Raw genomic sequence first — 6,000 nt, forward strand, 5'->3', positions numbered from 1 at the left:
TTATTTCCCTCTTCACCTCACCCCTCAACTTGCTCTATTAGAACTGTTTCGTGCAGGAATAATTCACCTGACATGTATCATAAACCCTCTTATGGTGTTTCATCATATTCTCTGGGTGGGATTCTCCGCCTGTGGGATTCTCTGTTTTGCCGGCGCCCGGGGGTTTCCCGACGGCGTGGGGCTGCCCCACAATGAGAAACCCCATTGACCGGCCGGCATAACGGAGAATCCCGCCGGCATGTCGGGGCAGAAAAGTGGCGTGGCGGAGAATCCAGCCCTCTATCTTCATCATCATCAAAGTAGCCCTCACTTTGGTTCCTTATCTTTCCCTTTTGTAGGAATGTACTTATAGAATTTACTGTGCAGAAGGAGGCCATTCGGCCCATCGAGTCCGCACCGGCTCTTGGAAAGAGCACCCTACCCACACCTCCAGCCCACCTCATCCCCATAACCCAGTAACCCCACCCAACACTAAGGGCAATTTTGGTCACTAAGGGCAATTTAGCACGGCCAATCCACTTAACCTGCACATCTTTGGACTGTGGGAGGAAACTGGAGCACCCGGCAGAAACCCACGCACACACGGGGAGAACGTGCAGACTCCACACAGACAGTGACCCAAGCCGGGAATCGAATCTGGGACCTTGGAGCTGTGAAGCCACATTGCGCTAACCATTATGCTACCGTGCTGCCCACAGTACTTAGTCTGTACCAAATTTATCCTCTCCTTAAAAATCCCCCATATTTTCCTTACAGTCTTTGGTTCCATTACTCTGGTGAGACCCCTTTGTATCGCATTTGAAGTCTGTCCTCTTCCAATTTAAACTTCTACTTTAGATTGTTACCAACCTAAACCTTATATGATGATCACTCTTACCCAAATTCTCCCCCCACAGGCACTTGGTCTGCCTCATTTCTCAGCATCAGATTCAGCAATGCTTCCTTCCTAGTTGGACCGAGGACATATCAATCTGTTCTCCTGAACAGATTTCAGAGATTCTTGCCCCTACTTGCTCTTCACTCTAACATTCTCCCAACCAATATTTAATTAATTAAAGTCCCTCAGTATCATCACACTATAGTTATGCACATTTCTGTGATTTCTCTGAATTTGTTCCTCCATCTCTCATTATAAAATACCCCCAGCAGTGCAGTATTACACTTTTGTATTTGCAACTGTAACCAAATGGATCTGCCTGTGGTCCCTCAAGAGCATCCTCTCTTCCCATAGGATCCCAAAAGTGCAGAAGGGGTCCATTCGGCCTATCGAGTCTACACATAACCTCTCAAAGAGAACCCTACAGAGGCCCACATTCCCACCCTATCTCCGTAACCCCACCTAACCTGCACATCTTTGGAATGTGGGAGGAAACCTGAGCACCTGGAGGAAACCCACAAAGACACAGGGAGAAAGTCCAAACTCTACGCAGTCACTCAAGGCTGGAATCCAACCCCAGTCATTGGCACTGTTAGGCAGCAGTGCTAACCACTGTGCCACCGTGCATCCCAACATTACAATGTCTTCCCTAATCAGTACTGCATCCCCACCTCCCTTCTATTCTTTCCTTCCCTATCTTTTATGAACGCTTTATATCCTTCTCTTAAGAGCCATATTTCAGCCATGTTTCCATTATTGCCACTAATCTTATTACACACATGCACAATGGATGGGCAATAAATGCTGGCCTAGCCAGTGGTGCCCACAGCCTGTGAAATAATTTTTAAAACATACTTTCCAAACCTATCTTTTGTATTCCTCATAATCCTTCTTAGACTGATTCTATTCACAATACTGTCCAACACTCCCTTTATGCACCTTTTTCTTCTTTCCTACTTCTTAAAGCTGGTGCCCAAACCCTGCCAGTTTAGTTTAAACCTTCCCCAATGACACTAATTAACTTTCCAGTCCTATTGATAATAATCTTAATTTGTGTCACAATTAGTGATAATTTACCCAAATTCACTAGACTCTGGGATGGTCCCGGCGGATTGGAAATTAGCAAACATGACACCACGGTTTAAAAAAGGAGGTAGGCAGAAAGCGGGTAATTATAGGCCAGTGAGCTTAACTTCGGTAGTAGGGAAGATGCTGGAATCTATCATCAAGGAAGAAATAGCAAGGCATCTGGATGGAAATTGTCCCATTGGGCAGACTCAGCATGGGTTCATAAAGGGCAGGTCGTGCCTAACTAATTTAGTGGAATTTTTTGAGGACATTACCAGTGCGGTAGATAACGGGGAGCCAATGGATGTGGTATATCTGGATTTCCAGAAAGCCTTTGACAGGGTGCCACACAAAAGGTTGCTGCATAAGATAAAGATACATGGCATTAAGGGGAAAGTAGTAGCATGGATAGAGGATTGGTTAATTAATAGAAAGCAAAGAGTGGGGATTAATGGCTGTTTCTCTGGTTGGCAATCAGTAGCAAGTGGTGTCCCTCAGGGATCAGTGTTGGGCTCACAATTGTTCACAATTTTACATAGATGATTTGGAGTTGGGGACCAAGGGCAATGTGTCCAACACTGTGTCTAAGATGAGTGGTAAAGCAAAAAGTGCAGAGGATACTGGAAGTCTGCAGAGGGATTTGGATAGGCTAAGTGAATGGGCTCGGGTCTGGCAGATGGAATGCAATGGTGACAAATGTGAGGTTATCCATTTTGGTAGGAATAACAGCAAAAGGGATTATTATTTAAATGATAAAATATTAAAAAATGCTGCTGTGCAGAGAGACCTGGGTGTGCTAGTGCATGAGTCGCAAAAAGTTGGTTTACAGGTGATTAAGAAGGCAAATGGAATTTTGTCCTTCATTGCTAGAGGGATGGAATGTAAGACTCGGGTGGTTATGCTGCAATTGTATACGGTGTTAGTGAGGCCACACCTGGAGTATTGTGTTCAGTATTGGTCTCCTTACCTGAGAAAGGACGTACTGGCACTGGAGGGTGTGCAGAGGAGATTCACTGGGTTAGTCCCAGAGCTGAAGGAGTTGGATTACGAGGAGAGGTTGAGTAGACTGGGACTGTACTCGTTGGAATTTCAAAGCATGAGGGGGGATCTTATAGAAACATATAAAATTATGAAGGGAATAGATAGGATAGATGCGGGCAGGTTGTTTCCACTGGTCGGGGAAAGCAGAACTAGTGGGCATAGCCTCAAAATAAGGAGAGGTAGATTTAGGACGGAGTGTAGGAGGAACTTCTTCACCCAAAGGGTTGTGAATCTATGGAATTCCTTGCCCAGTGAAACAGTAGCGGCTCCTTCATTAAATGTTTTTAAGATAAAGATAGATAGTTATTTAAAGAATAAAGGGATTAAGGGTTATTGTGTTCGGGCCGGAAAGTGGAGCTGGGTCCACAAAAGATCAGCCATGATCTCATTGAATGGCGGAGCAGGCTCGAGGGGCCAGATGGCCTACTCCTGCTCCTAGTTCTTATGAATTAGGCTTACATTAACACTGCAATGAAGTTACTGTGAAAAGCCCCTAGTCGCCCACTACGGCGACTGTTTGGATACGATGAGGGAGAATTCAGAATGTCCAATTCACCTCACAAGCACGTCTTTTGGGATTTATGGGAGGAAACCAGAGCACCCGCAGGAAACCCATGCAGACACTGGGAGAACGTACAAACATCACAGACAGTGACCCAAGGTTGGAATTGAACTTGATTGTGTCCTCCACACAGATAGTGTCCTAAGCCGGGAATCAAACCCGGGTCCCCGGTGCTATGAAGCCACAGTGCTAACCACTGTGCCTCCATGCCGCCCATAAATAAATTGCTACCTCAAGCATCCTATTATTTTTGATTGCGCCACTTGTCCAGTGAAGTCTTTATCCCTTACGGAAATGTATGTTCATTGATAAATATGAATTATTCATTTCAATGCTTCCTGTTGCTGACCTGTCCTATCTTTTAGCTTCATTTGCCAATCCAGTTTAGCCAATCTCTTATCTGTGGAATTGGGGTTGTTTAAATTTAAGTACCTGGTTTCAGACTTAACCACATCAAATTCAATATAAAACATTCAATATTATTATTGCGTTTCCCAAAGGACAATTTACAGCATGATATTGAATTAACCCCAGTTTATTGCACAATCACTGCCAGCAGAGGTGGTGGAGTCAGAGTCATTAGGGACATTTAAGCGACTCTTAGACAGGCACATGGACAGCAGTAAATTGAAGGGGTGTAGGTTAGGTTGATCTTAAATTAGGATAAATGGTCGGCACAACATTGTGGGCTGAAGGGCCTGTACTGTGCTGGACTGTTCTATGTTCTAATCTCTAAAATTGCTTGGTTGGTTCCTCAGCATATATTTCTACAAAACTGTATCAAAAATCTTTCAATGAATTTGGCATGTTCAATCTATAAGAAGATTAAAGTGTCCCATAATTATTGCATTCCCCCTCGCATATTTCATTCAACTCTATGATTACTCTCAGAGGCCCAAGAAGTTCACCCACCAGTGTTTTCTGCTTTGTGTTGTGGCGTTGCTCCACCCACACTGATTCTATATCTTCTCACTACTGTCTTTATGTCATGCCTTATCAAAGTTAACCTTCCTCCTTTTCCTCTCCGCCTGTATTTTTAAACCTACAGCACCCCGTAATGTTTTGTTCCCAACTGGAGTCACCCTACAAACATCTTTCTGTAATCGCTACCAGATCAAATCCAATTTACTCTATTTATGCCACGGTTTCAGCAAGGATCTGAATGTTATCACAACTTTAATATTAACTTTTTACTATCTTTCTCTGATATGCCCTCAGTCACTGATGGCCTGTTAGGCAACCTTCCCCGTCCTGATACAATCTGTTTTCCTGCTCCCTCCATTTTAATCTCCCACCTTCTCTGCCTGATGCCTCTCCACACCCACACCTCGACCACCCCTCCACCTCCCCAGTTTGTTACCCCCTCCTCCTTCCCAAAACTCTTACCCCCTCTGCCCAGTGTCCTAGACCCTCCCCCTCTGCCCAGTCTCCCGACCCATCTCCCACCCCATCTGCCCAATCTCCCCCTCCCCCCAATCGCCCTCCCCTTCGTCTCCCACCCCCTCCGCCCAATCTCCCCCCCTCCCCCTCCACTCCCACCCCCTCCCCCTCATCTCCCACCCCCTCCCCCTCATCTCCCACCCCCTCCACTCCCACCCCCTCCCCCTCATCTCCCACCCCCTCCATCCAGTATCCCACCGCCTCCCCCTCTGCCCAGTCTCCCCCCTCTCCCCAGTCTCCCCCCTCTCCCTCTGCCCAGTCTCCCCCCTCTCCCTCTGCCCAGTCTCCCCCCTCTCCCTCTGCCCAGTCTCCCCCTCTCCCTCTGCCCAGTCTCCCCCTCTCCCTCTGCCCAGTCTCCCATCGCCTCCCCCTCCGCCCAGTCACCCCTCTCCGCCCAGTCTTCTCCCTCTCCGCCCAGTCTTCCCCCTCTGCCCAGTCTCCTACCCCTACCCCTGTGCCCTCCCCCTCATCACCTACCCCCTCCCCACAGCCTGTTAACCCTCACGGGAAATCCCGGGGCCTCACTCGCCGTCGTTATAATTTCAGTCTCGGTTCCAGCAGCCTCTCCCAGTCCAGGTTTCCTGGTTCCTCACCATTCCCAATCCTAGTCCCATTCGGTCTCGCTCTCGGCCGTCGGGAGAGAGTCGGCAGCCGCCACAGTCGAGCGCCGAGTCACGATCGCGGTCGATCAGTCCGCCAGAATCGAGCTGTCGATGAAACATCAATCTGCCAGAAGGGGCGCTGTAGGTCAGGGCAAAGGTCACAGGCAAGCATCACGATTGCGGAATGACCAATCAGAAAGAGATTGCATTGGCCTATCACGACGAGGCTGTGACTGGCCAATCGGAGTTAGGCTTCGTTGGCCAATCGCAGCCAGGGCTGTGATTCTGTTGGCCATTCAGGATGAGGCTGCATTAGCCAATCAGAGTGAGGCCCTGACTGAAACAGCCAATCAGGATGCACCGGAGTTGACCAATCAGATTGAAAATACCAGTCTATAAATACCAATGCA

The 6,000-nt window shown here is 47.7% G+C and overlaps 1 protein-coding gene across 4 annotated transcripts in view; it reads right to left on the reverse strand.

The window, feature by feature from the left end:
- The window catches only part of akap11 (A kinase (PRKA) anchor protein 11), a 134,421-nt gene extending 128,698 nt beyond the window's left edge, over positions 1 to 5,723 (reverse strand). For 3 of the 4 annotated variants that reach the window (XM_072514374.1, XM_072514375.1, XM_072514372.1), the window contains exon 1: positions 5,582 to 5,723. The gene's annotated coding sequence lies outside the window, so the exon portion shown is untranslated. Of the gene's footprint in view, positions 1 to 4,460; positions 4,858 to 5,581 lie in introns of those variants that run through there. The other variant, XM_072514373.1, reaches the window with a different exon arrangement.
- Between the last annotated feature and the right edge of the window lie 277 nt (positions 5,724 to 6,000).

Source organism: Scyliorhinus torazame, chromosome 8 (assembly GCF_047496885.1).
Source record: "Scyliorhinus torazame isolate Kashiwa2021f chromosome 8, sScyTor2.1, whole genome shotgun sequence".
Lineage (NCBI taxonomy): Eukaryota > Metazoa > Chordata > Chondrichthyes > Carcharhiniformes > Scyliorhinidae > Scyliorhinus > Scyliorhinus torazame.